The 26,169-nt window shown below is 34.2% G+C and overlaps 1 pseudogene; it reads right to left on the bottom strand.

Annotated features, from left to right (window-relative positions):
* LOC110223546 (protein PBDC1-like) overlaps nucleotides 1-19,023 on the bottom strand; it is a 91,665-nt pseudogene extending 72,642 nt beyond the window's left edge.
* Nucleotides 19,024-26,169: the final 7,146 nt, after the last annotated feature.

Here is a 26,169-nt window from a genome sequence, read left to right as displayed (position 1 = left end):
GTGGCACCTAGAACCAAACACAATGCACTAGTTATAATTGGAGCATGACAGAATAGAATAGGATGATCACTTTTTGTGGAAGCTATACTATTCTTAAGTAGTCTCGAATTGCATCTGCAACACTGCAACATCATTTTCACATGATATCTTGTAGCACCATGCCTTCCTGATCTTGTATTTGCTGGTACAAGAAATTTTTGACTGACTCAATGATGCTACTACAAAATGAAAGAAAAGTCAGACTGAAAAGTTTTTGGAAATTCAAGTTAATTTGTATGTGAAGTCTAGGTGCTCTAGCAATGGCAAGAATGTTTTGGTTTAAAGAAAACAATGAATGGAATTTAAAATCAATTATCTAATACTTTTTTTCATAGATCTGCTTATTCTCTCTTTTACTGATGTATGCATTTAGAGACAGAAAAATTTTCCCTAAGAATTTCTTTGGCTGAATGCCCCAAATTTTCATATATTGTCTCATTGTTGTCATTCTCTCAATTAAATTATTGTTTCTCTGATTTACTGAATGATAATGCTTGTATTGGACACAGGACTGGAAGCTGTTTGGCAACTCCATTGTCTGCAGTTATTTCTGGGTCACTGTACAAAGTTGGAGAGGAGCACTTTCAGTCAAGAGGAAGCAGGAGCCCTGAAGAACAGTTTTGATTACAATCCCAAGGGACCAGGGACTTCAAGTCCAAGTAGGGGTCCTGAACTTTCTTCTCTCAGAACTAAATAATCTAACTGTAAAATAAATAGGAAAGTAGTTAAGGAGATGAACAAAATCTTAGAAAAGTTAGATTGTTAGGCCTCTGGAGAAAATTGAAAGGAAATAGAAAAAATACCTTTTTTCTCAGTTATACATGGCACCTTCACATAAATTGACCTGTATTAGGGCATAAAAAACTCACAACCAAATGCATAAAAGTAGAAATATTAAATGTCTCCTTTTCAGACATATGCAATTAAAATTCCATTCAGCAAAAGACTATGGAAGGATAGATTAAAAAGTGATGGCAATGAATAATATAATCCTAAGGAATGAGTGAATCAAAGAACAAATCAGAGAAACAATAATTGAATTGAAGAGAATGACAACAATGAGATGATATACCAAAATTTGTGGCATTCAGCCAAAGAAATTCTTAGGGAAAATTTTCTATGCTATATACATCAGTAAAAGAGAGAATGAGTAGATCTATGAATTTGGCATGCAACCAAAAGAATACTAAAAAATAAATATATTAAAATCCCCTATTAAACATAAAAATAGAAAGCAGAAAGTCAAAGGAGAGATCAATAAAACTGGCAGCAAAAAATGAACTAACAAATAAAACTAGGTTTGACTTTCATGAAAAAAACCCCACAGTAAAATAGATAAATCATGGGTTAATTTGATTTTAAAAAGAGAGAAGAAGGGGGCAGGTAGGTGGCACAGTGGATAGAGCACTGGCCTTGGAGTCAGGAGGACCTGAGTTAAAATCTGGCCTCAGACACTTGACACTTACTAGCTGTGTGACTCTGGGCAAGTTACTTAACCCCATTGCTTAGCCAAATTAAAAAAAAAATAAAAAAGAGAGAAGGAAATGAAATTACCAGTATGAAAATGAAAAGGGTGAATGAATCACTAATGAAGATGAAATAAATGCAATTATTAGGTGTATTTTGTCTAATTATATACCAGTAAAATGGACAATCTAAGAGAAATGGATGAATATTTACAAAAGGATAAACTGCCTAGATTAATAAGAAAGGAAGCTGAATACTTAAATAACCCTATCTTAGAAAAATGAATTGTACAAACCATAAATGATCTCTCTAAGGAAAAAATCCTGGGATTGGATTGATTTGCAAGCAAATTGTATAAAACATTTATGGAACAATTAATACCAATCATATAAACTATTTGAAAAAAAAACAGATTAAGAAGGAATCCTACCACATTCCTTTTGTAACATAAATATAGTTTTGATAACTAAACCAGGGAGAGCAAAACAGAAAAGAATAACTGTAGACTGATTTCCTCAATGAATATAAATGCAAAAATTTTAAATAAAATGATAGTAAGGAGATTACAGATATATACACACACACACCTAGTAAAGTTTCTGGAATGTAGTAAACACTTTATAAATGGTTATTGATAGATTGATTAAGGGGTCTGGAATTTGTTTCATTTGTAATCTATACACTTAGGAAACTTATAGAATTGTACAAGGAATCTAATCAATCTATTTATGCATGCAATAATTTTTTCATGAGATGCAATTAAATGAAATTTAATTCATAAAATTGCATAATTGCATTATGTCTGCTAAGTGAGATGGGATTAAGAAGGTAATTATCAGTTAAGTGGATTTCAAAACACTTAAATAGGGGAAGTGGTATTTCAGTTGGACAGTAAAGGCTACATAAAAATTTAACAGAGTTGGGGGGAAGCATTAGAAACTGAGCAAAGATACCTAAGGATGAAAATGTTCTTCACATTAGGGAAATTGTGTAAAAAGGAAATAGACTATCAAAGAAACATAAATCAAGCTTAGTGGATGACTTGTATCTACTTCTAATGATTCATGAAGAAACACATGATATTACCATATAGAAGTAAAAAAACAAACAAAAACAAAATATTGCCTAAGATTACAAAGTTTTAGGCACAAATTTTAGGACCACAGTGGTACAAGTTTTTTTCCCCTATTTAGCACAGAAACCAAGAGATATAGAAGTAAAAATTTGATTTATTGGGTGAACAGCTAGATGAGAATGTGATATCTGAAAATGGGACATGGAAATATAAACCGCAATTTAAAATACTAGGATAGTAAACTGATCAAGGATTGAATATACCTAACAAAGGCTGGTCAAAATGTATTTGCCAAATGTCTTGTAAAATCTAATTAAAAGGGCTTTAAAATAAAAAGGATTGGTGGAAGCTGAAAAATTGTTTCTTGCAATTTGGCTTAGAGTTTATATAACAGCACTGGCCTACTGGCTGCATGATAGCTGGAGCCCTTACATTTTTCTATCTTCCAGTTAAGAACTACATTATTTTTTGGGATAAGTTAGCTTCCAAAAGCTATAGCAAAACTGGCATTTAGTCCAGGAGTGAGTAGAGTACTTGTTCTCTCCTTTTCTCATTAAGAGGCCCCTCTACTCTGGTCACACATGCAAACAGAGACTGATTTAGTCATTAACCAACATAAAAAGGAGAAGAAAATCAATTTTATTTCTTGGAAGGAAATCTTTTTCTGCATCAATATTGCTGACTGCCTATAGTTCTCTCCCTCCACCCTCAGGTCAACAGGAAGTCATAACTTCATCTTTCAGGTGAGAAATAAAATTCTCCTGAATCAAGAATTTTTCAGAGGAAAATGTCATATTATTGAAATCCGGGCAAATTTTCTAATTTTTCTTTCATGATATTTTTAATTATATATCTGATACTCCTTCCCCCCCAAAAAAGCATTTCTATATATAAAGCAAAATTAAGATGAAGTTTCTCTATGGAACTGTAAAGATATGTAGATAATATTTGTATTTATATTCCTCTACATATGTATATACAAATATATGTATGTGTGTATACACATGAAGACATACACATATACTTACTATTTATGTACTTTTACTATGACATCTTAGAAATCACTCCTTTTGAAAGCCAATTAAGTCTCATTAATTGATATCAGTTGGCAATCATTGTAAGAAGTCTACTAATGGGGGCTTATGAGCTCTTATGAGCTATATCACTAGAAATAAATTACAAAATTCCTTAGATTTATTAACATCTGGACATCAGGGGAAGATGTAAGAAGCCTTGCTCTGAGAATCCAGCCTACCAGTGTGTATAGGAGTTTGGGACAATGGTCTAAGAGCATTGCTACATTTGGGGCCTCATATAGGATAAATATTGGAGCCTTAGCTTTGTGGACACCCACTGAAGAGATTTTTCTATTTGAGACTTTTTATAATTAGATATCCTAGGTTTATGGAGCAACTAGAAAAAAAAACCTTTGAAAATCTCTGTTTTTTAAACTGCAATATAGTAATTATAGCATATTATGATAGCTTAAAATGTTCATATTTTTCTCCTACTTTTTAAGTAATGATTTGTAGAAAGACAGACAGACAGAGAAAGAGAGAGAGAGAGAGGAGAGACAGAGACAGAGACAGAGAGAGGTGAACAGAAACAGAGACAGAAAAAGAGAGAGGTCTGCCTATCTTTTACCTTGTCTCCATTACAAAGTTTTATATGTTCTCTTGACAAACTAACATTCCCAAAACTTTAATTATGGCTTTCAAGTTTCTCCACAATGTAACCCAATCCTGTCTATCTAAATTTTATTCACATTTATGGAAGAAAGTATTTTTATTGTGTTTTTTTTTTAGGCAATTGGGGTAAGTGACTTGCTCAGGGTCACACAGCTAGTAAGTGTCAAGTGTTTGGTCTGAGGCCGGATTTGAACTTAGGTCCTCCTGACTTCAAGGCCGGTACTCTATCCACTGTGCCACTTAGCTGCTCCTAAACAAAATATTTTTGATCAGCTGTGGGGTGGACATGAAGGAACTTCTAAATAATGACAAGGGAGAAATTCAACTTCTTTCTCTTTCCTAATGGTAAGCAAAAGAAAGATTCTATAAGCCTCCAGGTGGACAGACTGTGTTGCCAATGTTTTTATCTCCCAGTCTTAGTCACTAAAGGTTTATGATTACATGGTCTTGTTATTGCACCTCTTTTTCCTTTTTGATTTACCACCAGTTGCATCATATCCTGAACTGATCTTAAAGAGCAAAAAAAAATGTATGTATGTATTCATATATATATACATATATGTGTATATATATACATATATATACATACATATACATATACATATATATACATACATACATATATATACACACACACACACACACACACACACACACACACACACACACACACACATATATTTCTACGCACCAAAGTATATAGGGGAAAATGTCCCTCAGTTTAGAAGAGGGTTGTCTTTTCTTTAAATTTAATTTAGTACATGCAATATCTTCTCAGTAAATATATTTGCAAAAGATAACTGATGTTAATTTCAAAAGTGATTTTATGAAGCAAATGACTTAGTGAGGAGTTGGCCAACTGATAATCAGAGAAATATACCAGATGGAGACTCACATGACAATTTTAGAAAAATCTCTCTGACTCCAAAGTCCCTGAATAGTACCCTGAAAACCCTGATGATACCTACAGTTGACCTTGTTCTGTGGATTCAACCTATGAGTTCAGTTCAGAGTGAATCCAGAAATTTAAGTCCTGCACTACTTTGCACTCCTTTCACAAAGTTCTGTGAAGCTAAAATATTAAAATGTGTATAAAGTGCTTTAAAAAGAACACGGTGTTATATAAATGTTAGCTTTTTTTTTTCATAATCCTATTCACATATTATTCTGTCTCACCTTTTCTCATCTTCTTCTCCTATATGGACTTTTTTTCCCCTCTTCATCCATCAAGCCCAAAATCATATCAAGAGCCAATTTGATTCCCACCATGCATAAGAAACATTCTCCAAGTACTCATGTATGTACTGAGCTCTCTCTCTTCTTTACACCTTAAAGTATGTTAGCGTTTGACAGAATTATTAATTTAGAATCAGAATGTTTAAGTTGGGTGAGTCTTCAAATACCATTCAATCCAACTTCCATTTTACAGACAATGAAACCAAGGATCAGAGTGACTATGATCTTTATTGATTCTTTTTTTCTCTTTCCTTCACCAGGTATATAATGTGTCACTACTGTATGCAAAAGAATGGGGCTGCATTATGGAATGCCATGCATAATTATCTCATTTTTATGTATGTTGGATTTGTCTTGACTACACTGTGAGTTCCTAAAAGGTAGCGACCAGCACTTTTGGTATGCCCCATTGTACCTGTCACAGATATTAGCATCTTTTGACTTCTCAAGTTGATAATTCATAGGCACTGATTTGTTTGACACACGTTCATCACACTACCTTTTGCTTTGATATTTTTTGGTGCCTTGAGCACCAAATATAAACAATCGAAAGCAAATATACTAACAAACAGAGGGAAAGGCAATACAGATTACAAAAAATAATAACAACACAAAACATAGCTGTGATTCCTTTAGTGGCAAAGTCCTACATGTCCCTCCTTTCCTTCCTCCAATGTTATGAAGTTCATCATGAACAGAAGCATTATGGATAGTGATAAATGTCAGCTTTGAATCTCTATTTCTCTATATTTCTCCTTGATGGTTATAGGTAGTACCCTAGTTAGTAAGAGGCTTTCATTCACCTTTATTTTGGCTATTGTCTACAACCACTATACTATCACATCCATTCTTTAGCTCCCCTGCCTTCTTTGTTGAGCTAACAACTGAGCTGAATGTATTCTAAATGTCATAAATAGTTTTATCACTTCCTTGTGCTCTGGTGCAAAGTTATGTAAGTAGATAAACTCTCCCAGTTTACTAATATGTTGATAAATATAATAGTCATTATAATCTTAAAAGATATGCATTTATATATAATACACATATATGTGGGTGTGCATTCATATTATATACCTTGTTACATACACATGCATATACACATGCATGTATATATACATACATGCATATATACACACATATAAACATATATGTATGTAATATGTGAAATATGTATTTATATTTGTGTGTGCCCACAGGTTTTATATATACACACATATACATATGGACATATGTGTGTATGTGTGTGTATGTATAGTTGTGACTGTCAAATTGAAAGCTCCAAATAGCATCTGGTCATGGGAAGGTTGTTCTTCTCCTTAAAGCAAACAATTGGTAGCTGAGGTATCTACCATTTATATGTGTATTGGTACTTTTTATCTGACTCTTCTTTCTTTTGCCTTGGTAAAAACCAAAAAATATTACAAGATAAAAGATTAGGAGGGTTAGCCATAACAACCTCAAAACCTCAAGTAGGGGTAAATGGGAAGAAGCAGCATACTGGGTCATTGGGATATATGTAGAAAGTAATGACATGCACTAGAAGGTGGAAAGGAGGGTAATAGATACAAACATACAAGCATAAAAATTTTATTCTTCAATTGTTAAACATGTATTCCAATCTCTACCTTCCTCCCCATCAATTAAATAGAGATAACAATTGTATATAGTCAAAGCAAATTTCTGCATTGTTCATGTCCAAAAATATAAGTCTGTTTCTTCATCTTGAGTCCATGAGTCCATCCTCATCTTTGATGGGGTTTTGTAATGTGCTTCATCTTTGGTCCATAAGAAACATATAAAAACAATTTGTTGTAGTCTTCTTTCATTATTAAATTTTATTTTTATTTATAGAAAAATGTTTTATTATGACCTGACAATGTATTTTAATTTAGAAAGATATATTTGTTTAATTGGAGATTGTATCATAGATTACAGACAAATTAATGTTTTTTTCTTTAATTGACTAGAAATATATTAAAGCCTTTCTTCCATTACAAGATGACATTATCTTCGATAACATTTTTAAGAGAGTAAGCATGGCACCTTATTTATTTCAAACTTCTTTTTTTTTTCCTAGTAAATCCCAGACTCTAACTAATGTTTCTGTTATCTTTCATATTAGGAACCTTTAAGCTCATGGGTCAGGGTTTGGGGCATGTACATGGAATGGAATTCTCCTTTTATTTGTACTAGCTACAATTTGAACTTTCCTTTGAAAGAAAAAAAAATTCCTCAGGTCCTTTAGAAAAATTGATCTTGAGATTCAATTTGTTTTATCTCTTAATGTCTTAAGTTTCAATCATCTCCTACATTTTTACAGGACAAGAACAGCAGTTTTCTTTAAATTGCTAACTTCTATCTAGTTCAATACATTTTCTACCTTAGGCTTTCTTGAGCATTCTATGATTACCAAGTTGTAAAAAGGGGAGAAAAAAAAAGAAGCAGCAGGATTGACTTTTATTTCTGTACTGGATAAAAACAGTCAGTCATCATGTCCCCACTTAGTTTCCACCTTCACCAAAGAATTACAAACGGCAGTTGTCTTTGTGGTCTTGTCTGTTACTTTTAAAGCATATTTATGGACACTTTAATCATCATCTTATTCTGCTTCCATAATCTGCCTTACTTTGGCATGATGTTTTAGTTAAGCTCCCATTAAAAATGTGAAATGGATTAGATTAAAATGCAGAGGGAAAAAAAGTTCTTTTTTTCCTATTTTTTTTTGTGTGAAAATAATACAACTTGGATGATAGCACAGATAATTTGTATTTCGTTAGGCCATTATAACCAAATAATTTTTATTAGATTATTGACAACCTGAGGTGGTACCAGATTTTATTTTTTCACTTTTTTGTGTGTGTGCATAGTTTTGACCAACAATTTTGGTGAAGAGATGAATATCAAGTGTTAGATGACACAGAACAAATATTTTTGAGCAATGTAGTTGATGATGTAATACAGATTCAATATTATCTTGAAAATATTTGTTGTGGACTATGTACTGGTGAACACAGGCAGACATGAGTTAACCCTCCTATAATCCTACAACATCATTCAGGAGTCAGTACTACCATGTTTGAAGAAGCTATATCTCAGACATCAACCATAGGGTTGTTTGAGTTTGCTTTATTCTCAAGTGGATAGATCTGGTACCCAGAGAGATCAGGACTTCTTGTGGACTACTTTTAAATTCCTTGCCATAGGATTTTACTTTTTTTTTCTTTCTGTGAACTGCCTTTTAAGTGCCATAGGAATTGTTTGTATGATGTTGTGCCTGTATATATTTATATTTTATTTTATTGAGACTTAGTTTCTTTAATTTACCTGGGCTAGTAGTTCAATAATCATTCATGACCTGATCCCAAAGTTTAACAGTAAGGGTGCTTCAACCTCCTTCATTTCTCCAACTCGAAATAGTTACACTATTTTGCTATACTTTTGTTAGATATTCTGGTGATCTTATGCTCCTGTAAGATCACTATAGTGCAAAACTTAATACAGACTCTTAATCAGCTTTAGTTTTACTGCAGCTCAGAATCTCTGATCTCAAGCAATCCCACCAACCTCAGTCTCCTATAATAACAGAGACTATGATCATGCACCACCAAGCCTAGCATTGCACATATTTTTAATTAAAGAGATTGATTATTCAAACCCTTAAACTATAACTGAGCAGTTGTATTAAATAAAGAATGACAGCTACTTCCATTCTGGAAGCCTGGAAGGAAGGAAATCAACAAGAAGAAATCTAACAAGTTATTACAAATTTAACACAGTTATTTTTTGGCTCAAAAAATCATTTGCATAGGCAAAGGAAAACATTTCTTAACGAAAGTTCATGTGAAAATATTCTGAAGATTCAGATTGACCGCAAATTTGATATATGTCAAATGCTAAAAACAAAGCAATTGTTCTTTTGAATGGTTAGACCAGTTCATAATTCCAGCAACAGTGCATTAGTGTTTCAATTTTTCCATAACCCCTCTAGTATTTGTTATTTTTCTTTCCTGTCATGTTAGCTAATCTTATAGGTGTGAGGTCATACCTCAAAGTTGTTTTGATCTATATTTCTCTAATCAACAGGAATTTAGATAATTTTTATGACTATTGATAATTTTGATTTCTTCTTCTGAAAATTGGCTATTTTCTTTGACTATTTATCAAATAACAAATGGCTGTTATTTTTATAAATTTTTCTCCATTCCCTATTTTTTTGAGAAATCAGGACTTTATCAGAATAATTCGCATTAAAAATTTCCACAATTTCCTGTTTTCCTTCTAATTTTAACTGTATTAGTTTTTTGTGCAAAAATTGTTTAATTTTATGTAATCAAAATTATTCATTTTACTTGTTGTGATCCTCTATATGTCTCTTGTTTGGTAATAAACCCATAGTTATGACAGGTAGATTTTTCCATGCTTGATTCTTCTGAAATATCTTGTGTGGGCTACTAGTTATTTTTGTTGCTGACAAGGGGAATTTGTCTCTGATTGCTGGCACCTGGAACAGGATGGTAAACTTTCAGGTTAGCAAAAGTTCAATGCCACTGTTTCCATTGCTGTTACCTCTCCCAGCGCCAAAGGTTTGTAGCAATTATTGTCTCACTCAACATTAGAAAAGAGAAAATTTTTCTCTGTTTGAGCCTTAAGAGTGGAGGGTGGAGTGGGGGTGGGAATGGGAACTCACTCTATTTCTATTTGGATATATAGCAGACATACAGTATTGTGTGTTTTCTGTTGGTCTTATTGCCCTACCCCTCTTCCCCACCTCCATTACATAAGAATTTAAAGTTATGTAAAAATAAGTTAATCTCAATTTCAAGCAAGGTTTCTAAGAAGAAAGATGATAACTAATCTTCTGAGTAAATCAACCTAAGACAAAAGATGACAATAACATTTTATATCAAATTTCAAGGTTTGAGTCCGTGATGATTTCCCTGCAATGCCCATCTCCAGGCCCATATACAATGTTTATCTATCTTGTAAACACCTTTAAGATCTGTATCACATTGGCATAATTCTGAAGAGCTTAGGATCACATTCACTTCCACATAAAGATGCGTTATACTTACGTGAGCTTACTTCTGGAAATGCATTATGAAAGAACTCTTTCCCTCCCCAGTTCAGGTGAAAAGCAGTTTAACTGGTGAATGAGGTGGAACTGAGAGACCATACAAATGACTCAAAGAGAATAAATCTCTCTCTTTACTATTGTTGAATAAGGTAATGACCATTGTAAGCCTCTAGACATAGGGAGAGATAATATCAGCGCAAGTACCAGCATGAAGCTTTTTCTAACCTAAAAGTTTGCCATTTTCTTTCAAGTACCAAGAGAGACAGATTCACCTAGTAAGCAATAAAAATAACTACTAGCGTACCCCAGATATATATGAAATTCCTTAGACACATCAAGAAGTAGTTTCATTTAAACATCTATCCAGTAACCATCTACTTCACCAGACCATCACAGGAGGTTTCAGTGTAGCCCCCTCTGGCATCCCCTCCTGGAAAAATTATCGCAAGATTAAAGGTGTTTCAGTTCAGTACTCACTCAAAACTATAATGCAATAGTTCCAACCAAGGGTTATAGTTACTTTTAACACCCAATCAGGGTGAAAGAAAGAAAGAAAGAAAGAAGGAAGGAAAGTAGGAAAGAAAAAAAAAGGAGAGAGAGAATAATACCAAATAATATGACAAGAGATTATCTCCATATGCATGTGGAGGACTTTCTCCCACAGTTTATCACTCTACCAGTGGTAGAGGGAACAAAAAAAGATGGGAATTCCTGTTTACTGTTTAGGAATATAAATGGCATGGCTTTCTTTGGATACCTGTTTCTGCTGCCATAGCGTATCCAAAAGTGAAGAAGAGAGAGTCTTATCTGACTCTAGAAGCAACACAAGGGGATTGGATGGCAAATATGATTCAATATGAAACAATGCATAGTTTTAATGGTATTTTTCCCAATTACATATCAAGACAATTTTTAACACTCATTTTTACAACATTTAAGTTTCAATTTGTTCTCCTTGCCTCAAATTGTTCTCTCCCCTCTTCCTAAAATGGTAGACAATTTAATATAGGTTATGCACATGCCATCACGTAAAACCTATTACCATATTAGTTACAGATGAGAAAGAAGAAACAAATCAAAAGAAAAAAACATGAGAAGGAATAAAGTAAATGAAAAAATATATTTTGATCTGTGTTCAGAGTCTACCAGTTCTTTATCTGGATGTGAATAGCATTTTACTTCTTGAATCCTTTGTACTTGTCTTGGATCATTGTGTGGCTGAGAAAAGCTGTCATTCATACTTGATCATCACACAATGTTGCTGACACTGTGTGCAGTGTTTTCTTGATTCTGCTCCTTTCTCATTGCATCAGCTCATACCAGTCTTTCCAGGCTTTTCCCCCCCTGAAATCTGACTGTTTATCATTTCTTATTGCATAATAGTATTCAATTACATTCATATACCACAGCTTGTTCAGCCATTCCCCAACTAATAGGTATCCCTTCAAATTCCAATCTTCCACCACCATGAAAAGGGTTGCTATAACTATTTTTGTACATGTACATCCTTTTACTTTTTTTTCTTTGTGATCTCTTTGAGATACAGATCTAGTAGTGGTATTGTTGGATCAAAGGGTCTGCACAGTTTAGTGCAGAACTCTTTGGACAGAGTTCCAAATTGCTCTCCAGAATAGTTGGATCAGTTTACAACTTTATCAACAGTGCATCAGTGTCCCAATTTTCCCACATCCTCTCCAATATTTATCATTTTCCTTTTTCGTCATCTTAGCCTACCTGATAGTCATGATGTGGCATCTCAGAGATGTTTTCATTTACATTTCCTAATCAAAAGTGATTTAAAGGGGCTGCTAGATAGCACAGTGGATAAAGCACTAGCCCTGGATTCAGGAGCACCTGAGTTCAAATCTGGCTTCAGACACATGACACTTACTAGCTGTGTGACCCTGGGCAAGTCACTTAACCTCATTGCCTAACCAAATTTTAAAAAAGTGATTTAGAGCACTTCTTCATGCCTATAGATAGCTTTGATTTCTTCATCTGAAAAGTGTCTGTTCATATCTTTTGACCATTTGTCACCTGGGGAATGGCTTGCATTTTTATAAATTTGATCACTTTTTCTATATATTTGAGAAATGAGGCCTTTATCACAGACACCTGCTGTAAAGACTGTTTTCCAGCTTTCTGCTTTCCTTCTAATCTTTGTTTAATTGGATTTATTTACACAAAAAGCTTTTCAATTTAATATGATCAAAATTATCTACTCTACATTTCATAATGCTCTCTATCTCTTCTTTGGTCATGATTTCTTCCCCTGCCCATAGATCTGACAGGTGGACTATTTCTTGCTCTTCTAATATGCTTTTGGTGTTACCTTTTATGTCTAAATCATGCACCCATTTTGACCTTTTCTTGGTATACAGTGTGAGATGTTGGCCTATACCTAGTTTGTGTCTTATTGTGTCTTATTGTCCCAGCAGTTTTTTTTTAATAGTGAGTTCTTTTCCCAAAATCTGGGGGTCTTTTTTCACTATGTTCAGTCATTGACTACAACGTCTTATGTACCTAATTTATTCCACCAATCCACCACTCTACATCTTAGGTAGTACCAAATAATTTTGAGGGTTACTGCTTTTTAATGCAGTTTGAGACCTGGTATTGCTAGTCTACCTTCCTTTGTATTTTTAAAAAATTAATTCCCTTGGTATTCTTGATCTTTTGCTCTTCCAGATGAATTTTATTGCTATTTTTTCTAGCTGTTTCAGTTTTTTTTGGTAGTTTAATTAGCATGGCACTTATTCAGTAAATTAGTTTAGGTAGAATTGTCATTTATATAACATTGGTTTGCCCTATCCATGAGCAATTGATATTTTCCCCAATTATTTAAACCTGACTTTATTTGTATAAAAAGTGTTTTTAATTGTGTTCATATGGTTCCTGGGTTTGTCTTGGCAGGTAGAATCCCAAGTATTTTATGTTATGTATGTATTTTTATGTTATGGTATGTATGTATTTTAAAAGGAATTTCTCTTTCTATCTCTTGTTGCTGGGCTTTTTTGGTCATAAAAAGAGATGCTGATGATTCATGTGGGTTTATTATATATCCTATAACTTTGCTACAGTTGTTAATTTTTTCAAGTAATTGTTTTAGTTGATTCTTTAGGGTTCTGTAAGTATACCATCATATTATCTTCAAAGAGTGATAATTTTGTTTCCTCATTGCCCAAAAATTACTTCAATTTCTTTTTCTTCTCTTATTGCTATAGCTAACATTTCTAGTGCTATACTGAATAATAGTGGTGATAATGCGCATCGATGCTTCACCCCTGATCTTATTAGGAAAGCTTCTAGCTTATCCCCATTATAGGTAATGTTTGCTGAATGGTTTTAGATAAATACTGCTTATCATTTTCAGCCCTCACTGACTCAAAACAAAGTCAATTGCAAGTCAATATCATCATCTCGCTGATGTCATTGTCCTCTTTGAGAACAAAAGGCAAACACAAGCTGACATTTTAAGAAATGCTCCTTTTATTCCTATGCTCTCTAATGATTGTAGTAGGAATAGGTGTTATATTTTTGTCAAAAGATGCTACTGCATCTATTAAGACATGATTTTTGTTATTATTGTTATTGATATGATCAATTATTTTGACTCTTTTCCTAATATTGAACCAATTCTGCATTTTTGGTAAAAATCCTATATGGCTGTAGTGTACAATCCTTCTGATATGTTGCCGTAATTGCCTTGCTAGTATTTTGTTAAATTTTTTTTGCATTTAAGATCTGAAAATGATAAGGCCAGGAAGGCTTAGGAGTGGTTATGGTAGGCTTCTTTTTCAACATGTCTTTTCTTTTTTAACTGCTTCCAATTGCCCTCAGATAACCCATAGCTCTAGGATCTGCTGCATTCAACATTACCCCATTTTGGTACAGATGGAATTCTGTGATAACCAGGGGAAACACTAGGAGTTAGATGTACTGCTGAACCTTTTTCCCAAAGCAAAGGGTAAATGAAGGAGAAGTTTAGAGGTTAGAAAGTTAGAAAGCCAGAAACTCAAGGATCTGAAACCACTAGCTCTACGGTGGTGGAGATATAACCTAGAGACATAAACCAACCTAGAGATAGAAACCTTAAGTTGTTAATTTCCTTGTTCTTCCTACTAGCCCAGCATCTTTTCTGTACAAGTCATGGGGAGATTAGGTGATATCTGGAAGATCTCTTTTTTAGGAAATTAAAATTCTACCGAACATTGTCACAGTGTCTTGGAAAGAATGAGAATATGTGGGCTCTGTCTGACATTTGGCATTTTATTTTTCCATGAAAATATTTGAATGATTTGGCAACACTGTTACTGTTATGTAAACTTAATTAAAAAGCATCTTATGTCATTTGTGTGACAATGAATAGCAGAAAAATGTACATATAATTTCTCAGGGTGGTAAATCTACAACCAAATCCTCAAAAGGAAGATGACTATTTAGGTTTTGGCTCCTATGTATGTATGAAAAATTGAATTCCACTATCTAACAGTACCTTAATTTTGCTTGATTTTAAATTATTGCAAGGCACTCAATGGAGAAGTGACTGAGCCATGCTATCAGTAACAATGTAGCATTACTGGCTTAATTAAAGTTTTAACACCAAAAATATTTTTGCATTAATATTCATCAGGGAAATTGGTCTAAAATTTTCTTTCTCTGTTTTAGCTCTTCCTGGTTTATGTCTCAGTGCATATTTGTGTCATAAAAAGAGCTTGATAGGACTCCACCTATTTTTTTTTAAATAATTTATATAGTATTGGAATTACTGGTTCTTTAAATGTTTGGTATAGTTCACTAATTAATCCATCTGGCCCTTGGGATTTTTTTCTTAGGTAGTTCATTAATGGCTTAGTCATTTTATTTTTTCTATGATGCAGTTAATTAGGCATTTTATTTCCTTATCTATTATTCTAGGTAAGCAATGTTTTTATAAATACACATCAATTTTGTTCAAATTGTCAGATTTATTGGCATGAAATAAGGCAAAATATTTCCTAATGAGTGCTTTAATTTCTTCTTCATTGGTGGTGATTTCACTCTTTTCATTTTTGATGCTGAATATTTGTTTGTTTGTTTGTTTGTTTCTTTCTTTCTTTTTTTATAAATCAGATTCACCATTGGCTTATCCATCTTTTTTTTTTTTCATGAAACTACTCCTAGGTTTATTTATTAGCTCAATTTTTTTTTAACTTTCAATCTCATTAATCTCACCTCTGATTTGTATAATTTCCAATTTGGTGCTTGATTGGAGATTTTGAATTTGTTTTATTTTCTAGTTTATTAAGGTTGTATACATAATTCATTGATCAGTTCTTTTTCCATTTTGTGGATGTAAGAATTTAGAAAAAAATAAATTTCCCTTTAAGTAGTGCTTTGGCTGCATCCCATAAATTTTAGTATGTTGTCTCAATGTTTTCATTCTCTTTAATGAAATTATTGATTGTTTCTATGATTTGTTCTTTGACTCACCTACTTTTTAAGATAAGATTATTTAGTTTCCAATTATTTTTTTAATCCATCTTTCCACTGTTCTTTCTTAATGTAATTTTTATTGCACTATGATCTGAAAATTATGCATTTAATATTTCTGCATTTCTACACTTGATTTTGATGTTTTTATCCCCAATTACATGGTCATTTTTTTGTGTAGGTGTCATGTGCTTCTGAGACAAAGGTATATTCCTTTCCATTCCCATTCAGGTTCCCCCAAAGGTCTGTCATACTAACTTTTCTAATATTTTATTTACTTCTTTAGTTTCTTTCTTTCTTTCTTTCTTTCTTTCTTTCTTTCTTTCTTTCTTTCTTCTTTCTTTCTTTCTTTCTTTCTTTCTTTCTTTCTTTCTTTCTTTCTTTTCTTTCTTCCTTCCTTCTTTCTTCTTCCTTCCTTCTCTTTCCTTTCTTTCTTTCTTCTTTCTTTTTTTCTTTCTTTCTTTCTTTCTTTCTTTCTTTCTTTCTTTCTTTTTCTTTCTTTCTTTTTGTTATTGTTCAATTTATTGAGTCCTGAGAGGGGACAGTTGAGGTCCTTCACTAGTATAGTTTTGCTGTTTATTTTTTCCTGTAACTCACTTAACTTCTTCTTTAAGAATCTGGATGCTATACCACTTGGTACATAGCTGTATAGTTTTTATATTGCTTCATTGTCTATGACACTTTTTAACTGGATGAAGCTTCCTCCTTGATTTTTTTTTTACTTCTTCTACAGCAGAAGATTCTGCTCCAGTCTCTTGCCTTTACTCTGTATGTATCTCTCTGCTTTAAGTATGTTTCTTGTGGACAAGATATTGTGGGATTCTAGTTTTTGATCCACCCTGCTATCTACTTCCTTTTTTTGGGAGAGTCCATCCCATTCACACTCACAGTTGTGATCACTGTGTATTTCCCACCATCCTATTCTTCCTTCTGTTGTCCTCTCTCTCCTTTCATCCTTTCCTTCCTCACCAGTGTTTTGCTTCTTTCTACACCTCCCCTGATCTACCCTCTTTTCTGTCAATCCCTGCCTCCACCCCTCTTACTTTAGCTCCTTCCCTCCTACTTCCCTACTAGGTAAGATATATTTCTATGTTCAACCTATTATGTATATTATTCTCTCTTTGAGCTAATACTGATGAGAGTAAGTTCAAGTGATGCTCATTACTCACCCTTTCATTTCGCCCTCCATTGTGATAGGTCTTTTGTGCCTCTTCATGTGAAATAATTTACCCCATTCTACCTCTCCTTTTCTTATGTGTGCAGTATACTCCTCTTTCTCATCCCTTATGTCATACTCATGCCCTCTATTTATGAATATTCCTTCCAGCTGTACTATTAGCAACACAATTTTTTTAAAATTACAAGTATCATTTTTTGCATGTAGGGACGTAAACAGTTTAGCTCTATTGAATCCCTTATGTTTTCTTTTCCCTTTTTGCCTGTTTGTGCTTCTCTTGGGTCTTGATATTGCAGTTCAAATTTTTGCTTTAATTCTGGTCTTCTCCTTATGAAAGCTTGAAATCCTTCTTTTTCATTGAATGTCTATTTCCCCCCCTTGATGCATTACGCTTAATTTTGCCAAGTGCGTGATTCTTGATTGTAGCCCTATGTCCCTCGCCTTCCAGAATATTGTCTATAACTTCAGATGTTTTAATGTTGCAGCTTCCAAATCCTGTGTGATCCTGATTGTAACTACCTGATATTTGAATTATCTCTTTCTGGCCACTTTCAGTATTTTTTCCTTGTCCTGGTAGTTCTGAAATTTGGCTATAATGTTCTTTGTGGTATTTATTTTGGGATCTCTTTCCTGAGATGATTGGTGGATTTTCTTCAATGCCTATTTGTCTTCTGGTTCCAGGATATCAGGGCATTTTCTGTGATAATTTCTTGAAAAATACTATCCAGGTACTCCTTTTGATTATGGTTTTCAGATAGTCCAATGATTCTGACACTGTGTCTCCTGAATCTAATTTGCAGGTCAGTTGTTTTTCCCCATGAGCTATTTTAAATTTTTTCCACTTTTTTTCTGTCTTTTGAATTTGTTTGATTCTTGATGTCTCATAGAGTCATTAGCTTCCATTTGCCCAATTCTAATTTTAAGGTGTTCTTTTCCTCAATTAGCTTTTGTACTTTCAATTCTACTTTTTAAGCAGTTGTTTTCTTTGTCCAAGCTGTTGAATCTTTTTTTCCCATAATTTTTTTGCATCGCTCTCATTTCTTTTCCCAATTTTTCTTTTACTTCTTTTACATGATTTTTAATCTCCCCTTTGAGCTCCCCCATGAATACTTTCTGAGCTTCAGACCAGTTCCTGTTTTTGTTTAGGGCTTTGCCCATAGGTGTTTTGACATTGTTGCCCTCTTCTGAGTTCATATCTTGATCTTCCCTGTCACCATAATAACCTTCTCATTAAATTCCTTTTTTGTTGTTATTTTTGCCTATGCTGTTCAGCTTTTTTCCTGTCTTTTAAATTTGATCTCTGCTCATAGTGTGGAAGGAATACTGTCTCAGCCTTGTTATGCCAGGGAGTGCAGGCCTTGGCTGTTCACCTGGTGCTGCACTGATGTTGCCCTGAGTTCCACTCAGGACCCTTGTGTCTGCTTCTGTGCTGAAGGGAGGGGTGGGGAATGGTGATGCTTCTGGAGGCCATAGGGGTATGGCAGCTTACCTGGTGCTGAGCCTGGATCCTAGGGGTGGTGTCTGGTGCATGCTGAGACAGTGGGGTATTTCTGTATTTCTCTGGGGCTACACTGAAGCATGTGGAGGTCTGGCTGCTGGTGGATACTTCTTTCCCTAGGGATATGTTGAAGCATGTGGTGGCTCTCAGAGCTGAAGTCCTCCTGTTCCCCTGGGTATGATGAGGTACATGGGAGGGTAGTTCTTGGTGCTGGCCTTCATCTATTCTACTGCACTGGGGCTCAGGATCTACTGCTGATTTGCTGAGGTAGGACTTTCTTCTGGCTTGCTGGGACATTTCCTGTCCTGTGCTGGGTTCTCCTTTTATCTGAATGAGATAGACATTTCTTGCCAATCTTCCAAGTTTCTTGGTCTCAAAAATTGTTTCTCCCACAGTTTGCTGGTTCTGCTATTCCAGCATTTGTTTTGGGGTGTTATTTTATGGTTGTTTGGAGGTGAAAATGCAAAAGTTATGGTGTTTTATTCTGCCATTTTGGCTCACAGAAGTCCCTAAGGCACTCAGCTTTAAAATAATCAGGGAACACTTATGATATGTTATTGCTTAGTTGTTCTCTCTCTCTCTCTCTCTCTCTCTCTCTCTCTCTCTCTCTCTCTCTCTCTCTCTCTCTCTCTCTTTCTCTTTTGTTGCATACATAACACCAATTGATGTGATTGGATAGTAGAGGTAATAAGCCAGTATTCAAAACTTCCTGCTTCTTCTTCTCTGCTGCAGAGGGGAAGAACTGAATCTTTTCTTTGACTTTCTTTCCCCCTCCTTGAGGTGGTGATTTATGGTGTGATGTCTTCTCTGGTCATCAACTTCTCCTTCCTCCTCACTTTTTTTTTTAAATGGTTATCATTATAATTATTTTTAACATAGTTATTAATTATTTCTATAAGTTAGTAGAAAGGTAAGGCTTTGTGACTGGAGAAACAATAGAAAAGGAAAGCACCAGATAACTATGAATAAGCTATTTATCTTTTCCCCATTCTTGGCTTTTTTCTACACATCTTTTAAACATACAATTTTTCTCTATCTCTAAATATTTCTTTGGCCCTCATAATTTCTTTCACTTCTAAGTAATTTCACTCACATTTCCTTTATTTTGGTTAATCTCAAATAAGTGACCTACCTTTGCCACTTATATTTCTCCACTTATTCATTCTGTATTTTACTTCTTGAAATATGACTTTCTGTACCCTCTACTCTACCAGTACAGCAATTTTGAAAGTGACTTTGATAGCCTTTTACACTGTTGGCTATCTCTGCTTTCATAGTTTGGCTTTCTTGACAATGCAGTTCTTTAATTGTTCCTTTTCTACTTGTAGTATAGGTTTTATTAGAAAACGTTGTTGTAAGCTTGAAGAAGGCAGAATCTTCTCCTAATTTTAAACTTTTTAAAAAGAGTTTAGAAATAGGGTGTATCACTATTCTCTTGCCTGAATTCTAAAAGGGAAATTGACTTAAGGAAGATGAGAGGCTCTCAAGAACAATATTCTGATGATACAATCACAGACTCTTCCTTCTCAAATGTGTGTAGAGATAATGAGAGATCTGTTTGGGGAGCTCATTCCTGAGCTGAAATCCCAAATGAACATGTTCCAAAAATGAAAATGAGGATGTTGGCAATCTAAAGTGCAACTTGAGTGGCAGGAGTATTTGAAAGCATGAAATGTACAAATCTATTGAAGTATCAGGTCATATTTCACTGGGAAAAGCAGATTTAGGTGATTTTTGATAGTTTTCTTCACATATTTGAAGTATTTTCATCTGGAAGAAGAATTATTCCTGTTTTTGTTTTGTTTTATTTTTATCCCAGAGGTCCATATGATGAATGATAGGTGGAAATTACAGGGAGTCAGATTTTGTATCAGTGAATAAAAACTTTAAAAAAGAAAGACTATCTGAAATTGAAAATGTCTCCCTCTAGCTGTCTTGGGTTGTTAATAAGTTCTTCATCACTATGGGATATAAAACAACAATTAGATGATCACTTTTCAGGGATGGGAGAAGTACTTTCAATGATAGTTGTAAAATGAAACAAAACAAAAACTAGAAGATCTCTGATTTTCCCTCAATTCAGAAATTCTCTATGGTTTAGAAAGGCCAAGTGCTTACTGAGATGGTTTCAAATTCAGTTATAATGATGACTCCTCATTACTTATGTTCATGTTTGAAAAACCAGGACCAGGGCTACCATGATTGCACTCTCAAGAATAAGAACTTGAATTACCCAGAAATATAGGCAATATTATTTTGCATCATTTTATGTAGGCTGACCCTGCAAATACACTGGAACATGTAGTTTACACACACCAACATTGTTTTGAAATATAAAAGGACTGAAGAAAGTATTTTTTTTTTTTGAGGGAGGAAGTATGCTTGTGAAAGAGCTTGGTAACTAATAATTAGCTATTTTATTAAAATCACCTGATTCTCTGCAAAATATCCAATTGTTATACTGAATCAAATCATATTCCTAGCACATAGTAGACTTAGTAAATACTGATTTATTGATTGATATTTTGAACCTCAGTGTGTTACTACACACAATTAACATACTAACCTATTGTACAGATATAAAATTAGTTTTGTTTGATTTTCAAGCACTTAGTAATGAGAAGTGACTGATGAGGGTGCTTGTGATGCCTTTGCTCCCTCTCTCCAGGAGTGTAGAATTTATTGGAGATGTATTGGACCAGAAATTCCTAACTATACAGTTTGCCATAAGGTAGAATGCTGTAGAAAATTCTAATTCTCATTTGCCATAGAGAACTAGGCCAATTATTCTCTGGCCTCCTACCTCATCAATTGTCATAGATTCTAAGAGGTATTTGGGATTTTTTTTTGTGCTTTTGGAAGCTCCCTACTTCCCAATGCATGCTTCAGAATCATCTCTTGTTTCCCAATTGTTGGCAAGATCAGCTTTGTAAGACATAACAGCCATTCTTGTGTGGTTCTGAATGTACTGAATTTGATTTTCCCCAAATAATTTTTTTCTTGGAAAAAAAAGGAGAAACTTGATCTCATCTCTTTTTTTCTCACTAGTCAAGCATTTCAATCTTCCTTTAAGAAGTATGCATCCTAAGTCCTTTCTTAGTGTTCAGCTGTTCACATTTTCAACATGATATACTAGAGACAGTAAAGGAGTGTATCTACCTCCTCATATTAATTATAGGCAGTCAGATTACTCCAGCATGTATGTGGATCCATGCAAGCAGGCCACAAGGGTACCATTTAGTAAATTAATAGTTCAGCTCACAAAATGATGCCTTAGGAAATGGAAAGAGTTAATGAAGCTTCCAAAAGTGCCAGATTTACTCGCTAGGAATAGCACAGAGTATGTAAGGGTAATTAGGTTATTTTTTTACAGACATTACAAAAGACTAATTACTCTCTTGCCTCTATGAAGAATGTGTGTGTGTGTGTGTGTGTGTGTGTATGCACGCATGTGCATGTGTGCGTATGTGTATCTAGGGAGTGATAAGTAGGCAAGACTGTGCCCTGGGCCTTATGTACTTCATTTAAACTGACATATGAATCTATCATGATATATAATTTATTAGGAAATAAAAAATATTTTCAGGGAAATGATTAAAATCTTATGATTAAAATATTTGTAGGAACAAATTTTTTGATTGGATATAAAATACTACAGGTGAGAAAAGATGAGCTCAGATTCTTCAGTTTTTTGTCTGGAGTGTCAAAAAACATGATTACTGGATAGTAGGAATTGCTCTAGCACTATAGCAGACGTTTTCCTACTGGAGACATGTGAGAGTGGGTGGTAGATATTTCAGATCAGCACATTTCGTTCCTTTGAATAGAAAAAAAAGTGCAAATAAATAGATTTACTTTTTTTCTTTCATTCTTTCTTTATTTTGCTTGACTTGGACATCATAACCAAAAAAGCCAACCTGTGGGGGAAGAAGGGGAGAGTAATGTGATAGGAAATCCCTTCTGCAGATAAATCTTTCTCCTTCAAATCTTATATCAGTTTTAATCTTTAGACTCTTTTTTTCATTTCTATTCACTGTTTCTTTTCTTTTAGGAACAAATAGGACTCCTGAATGCCATTGTTCAAACATGGTTATTAATCAGAAAAAAGACACAACTTTTATTCTTTTTTTTTCCTTTTTGGAGGTGTTATATAAAATGATAACCTCAGATAAACCATTAGGTAAATATTGAGATTAGAGCAGTTCAGTGGCATAGTATATAGAGTTCCAGGCCTGAAGTCAGAAGGACCTGAATTCAAATCTAGCCTCAGATACTTAATAACTGTGTGAATTTGGGCAAGTCTCTCAACCCTGTTTACCTGAGTTTTCTCATCTATATAATGAGCTAGAGAAGGATTGGAAAACCATTCCCACTTTTTTTTGTTACCAAGAAAAGTCCCAAAAGTGTTCATGAAGATCTTGACATGCCTGAAAGTGACTGAACAAAACCTAGGGATTAACTGGGAAAATAGTTATACTATGTATTATTAATGGTTATACTTACAGGTAAGCTCATGCTGAATCAAAGCAGAAGAGAGCTCTGTGTCTGAACTCTAGAAGAACTTCCCCATTGCAGAAGCAGGCATGCAATGAAAGGATATTAAATTTTTATTTCAGAATGAAGCTCTCTTGTGGTTTTACAAATGCATAGGAATATACAGAATCATTTGGATCACCTAACACACTATACATAGGGGAAATGGGGTTGTGGTTGTTGTTTTTAAGACTGGGTACCCCTATCCTGTCCAAGCTGGAAATGTAAAGAACACTCATACCCCATACCTCATTACTGATCGGCATAGGACCTTTTGCCTGCTCTGTTTGTGATCTGGAACAATTTAAATTCCCTTCCAAACAGCATGGACATTCAATTGTCATAGGTCACTGTAGCTCAGAACTCCCAAGATCAAAAGATTTTCAACCTCAGCTTCCTCAGTATCTGGGATTATAGCATGCACCACTATAGTCATTTACTATGCCCCTAACACCTAGAGAATCTATTACTGTGAATTATATTTGCTACTATTATGAACACAATATAAATCGTATCATCACTTCAAAGTCATTCTCATAATTGTTTGCTTTCCTGAGAAAGTACATTACACTGACTCATAGACAGACTTTGAGATAGGAGACACCCAGGTGCACAGGATTTTTAAATGCTGTGCTTTGAATTCAAGAGCTAATGAAAGAGAACAAACATTTATATATTAAGGTATTAGGGCATACACAATACATAATACATACACACATACATATGTGTATAAAATTGATATGTATATGTTTGTACATATGCACACACATAATGTAGACATATATATATGTGTGTATATATATATACACACATGTATACATACCTATGCATATGTGTGTGTGTATTTAATGATTCTTGACTTTAGGGAGCTTGCTCTCTCATAAGGAAAGTCATCCAAAAAAAAAAACCAGAGTGAAAGTGAATAAAATAATTTAAACAGGAGGGAGACATCAATTCTTCCTTGGACGATCAGGGAAGGATTCTTGAAAGAAATTATATTTGATTTGGACATTGAAGGACAATAATAGCTTCTCCAGATGGGAGGTAGTTAAGGGAAGATTTTTCAGGCAAAGAGATTATTATGAAGAAAACCTCAGTGAAAACAAGAAATTGGAACATGCTGATGGAGGGGAGGAGGCTGGCAAAAAGTCTAGTTCTGTAGAGTACCCAATGTGGAGTGGAATAAAAAAAAAGCTGGAGGCAAGCTGTTGATAACCTTAAATGACAGGATAAAAGAGTCAGGAATTTAATTAGTGATAATAATGGTAGTCGGCATGTGTTGGCAAAGTACATAGGCATTGGGCTTGGAGTCAGAAAACCTCAGTTCACATTTGGCTTCAGATACTAGTTGTGTGAACTTGGGCAAATCACTTAACTTCTCTGTGCCTCAGTTACTTCGTCTGTAAAATGAGGATGATAATATCACCTATCACTCAGGGTTGTTGTGATGATAAAATGAGATAATATCTGTAAAGTACTTTGCAAAGCTTAAAGTACTATATAATTCTTAGTATGAGGATGATGATGAAAATCATGATAATGTTCTCTGAATTTTACAAAGAACTCTACCTTATATTATTTGATCTCCCTAAAAACTTAGCGAGGTAGTTATAGCTAACATTTACATAATGCTTACTATATTTTAGACACTGTGCTAAGTGCTTTACAATTATTATCTCATTTCATCCTTGCAACAACCTAGGGAAATAGGTGCTATTATCCCCATTTTAGAGATGATGAAACTGAGGCAGAGAAGTTAGGTGATTTCCTGAGGGTCACACAGCTAGTATCTGAGGCTGAATTTGAACTCAGTCTTCCTGATTCCAAGCCCGATGTTCTAGCCACTACAGAATCAAGCATCATGCCTATATTAGTGATAAAGAAAATGAGGTTCACAATGGTTAGGTTAATTGCTCTTGTTACATAACTAATGAAAGGCAGGGGCAGAATTGGAATCCAGATCTTTCCTGACAATATGTCAAATACTCTTTCCACTATAGTATGTTGATCTCTGATATCTGATCTTGAGTCATGCTAGGAATTTCTCAGGGGAGAACTTATTAAATATATTAAAGGGAAAATGAATGAAATGGTTATTGGAGAGACACACTAGAGTACCTAATAATATGTCTTCTGGGAAATAATAATAGTAATTATCTGAGGTCATATTTGAATTCAGGTCTTCCTGAATCCAGATCTAGCATTCTGTCCACAACACACCTAACAGTCTAGTCTAGATAATGGGGGTTACCATTTTTTTGTGTCTAACAAATTTGCAAGATGATTATAACTACCATCTTTCATTCACTCAGTGCTCCAGCCAAACTGGTTCACTTGCTGTTATCCATATGTGAGTTAACAACCACCTCCACATTTTTGCACACCTATTCTCAATGCTTGAAATGCTTTCTCCTAATGGACTCTAACTCTAGAAACCTTTAGCTCACTTCAAGACTCTCTTTAATTGTGACCTTCCTCAAGATAACTTCCCTTATCTTTCAGTTGATAGTATTTCTCCCCTAGTCACTGCACATTTATTTTACTTATATCATGTAAAATACTTATCACAATAAACCAACATTTATTAAGTGCCTACTATATTCCAGGCACAGTGTTAAGTGTTGGGGGTGCACAGAGAGACAAAAGATAATCCCCGCACTCAAACTCAAGGAACTGAAGGAGGAGATAATGTGAAAGCAAATATAGATTCACACATATACACACACAACACATATATATGTGTATATACATATATACCCACAAAGCAAGCTATATACATGATAAATAGGAAATAATTAAAAGAAGTAAACCACTGGTATTTGTGTCCTTCCAGTATATGATATTTTATATAGTGAAACCATTTTTAGTATGGTTGGATGATTGTTTTTAACTTAACAGATAAATACATTT

Source organism: Phascolarctos cinereus, unplaced genomic scaffold (assembly GCF_003287225.1).
Source record: "Phascolarctos cinereus isolate Bilbo 61053 unplaced genomic scaffold, phaCin_HiC Scaffold_7;HRSCAF=346, whole genome shotgun sequence".
Taxonomy (NCBI): Eukaryota; Metazoa; Chordata; class Mammalia; order Diprotodontia; family Phascolarctidae; genus Phascolarctos; species Phascolarctos cinereus.
The sequence above is the reverse complement of the archived record's forward strand: the minus strand, read 5'-3'. Positions and strand labels throughout refer to the sequence as shown.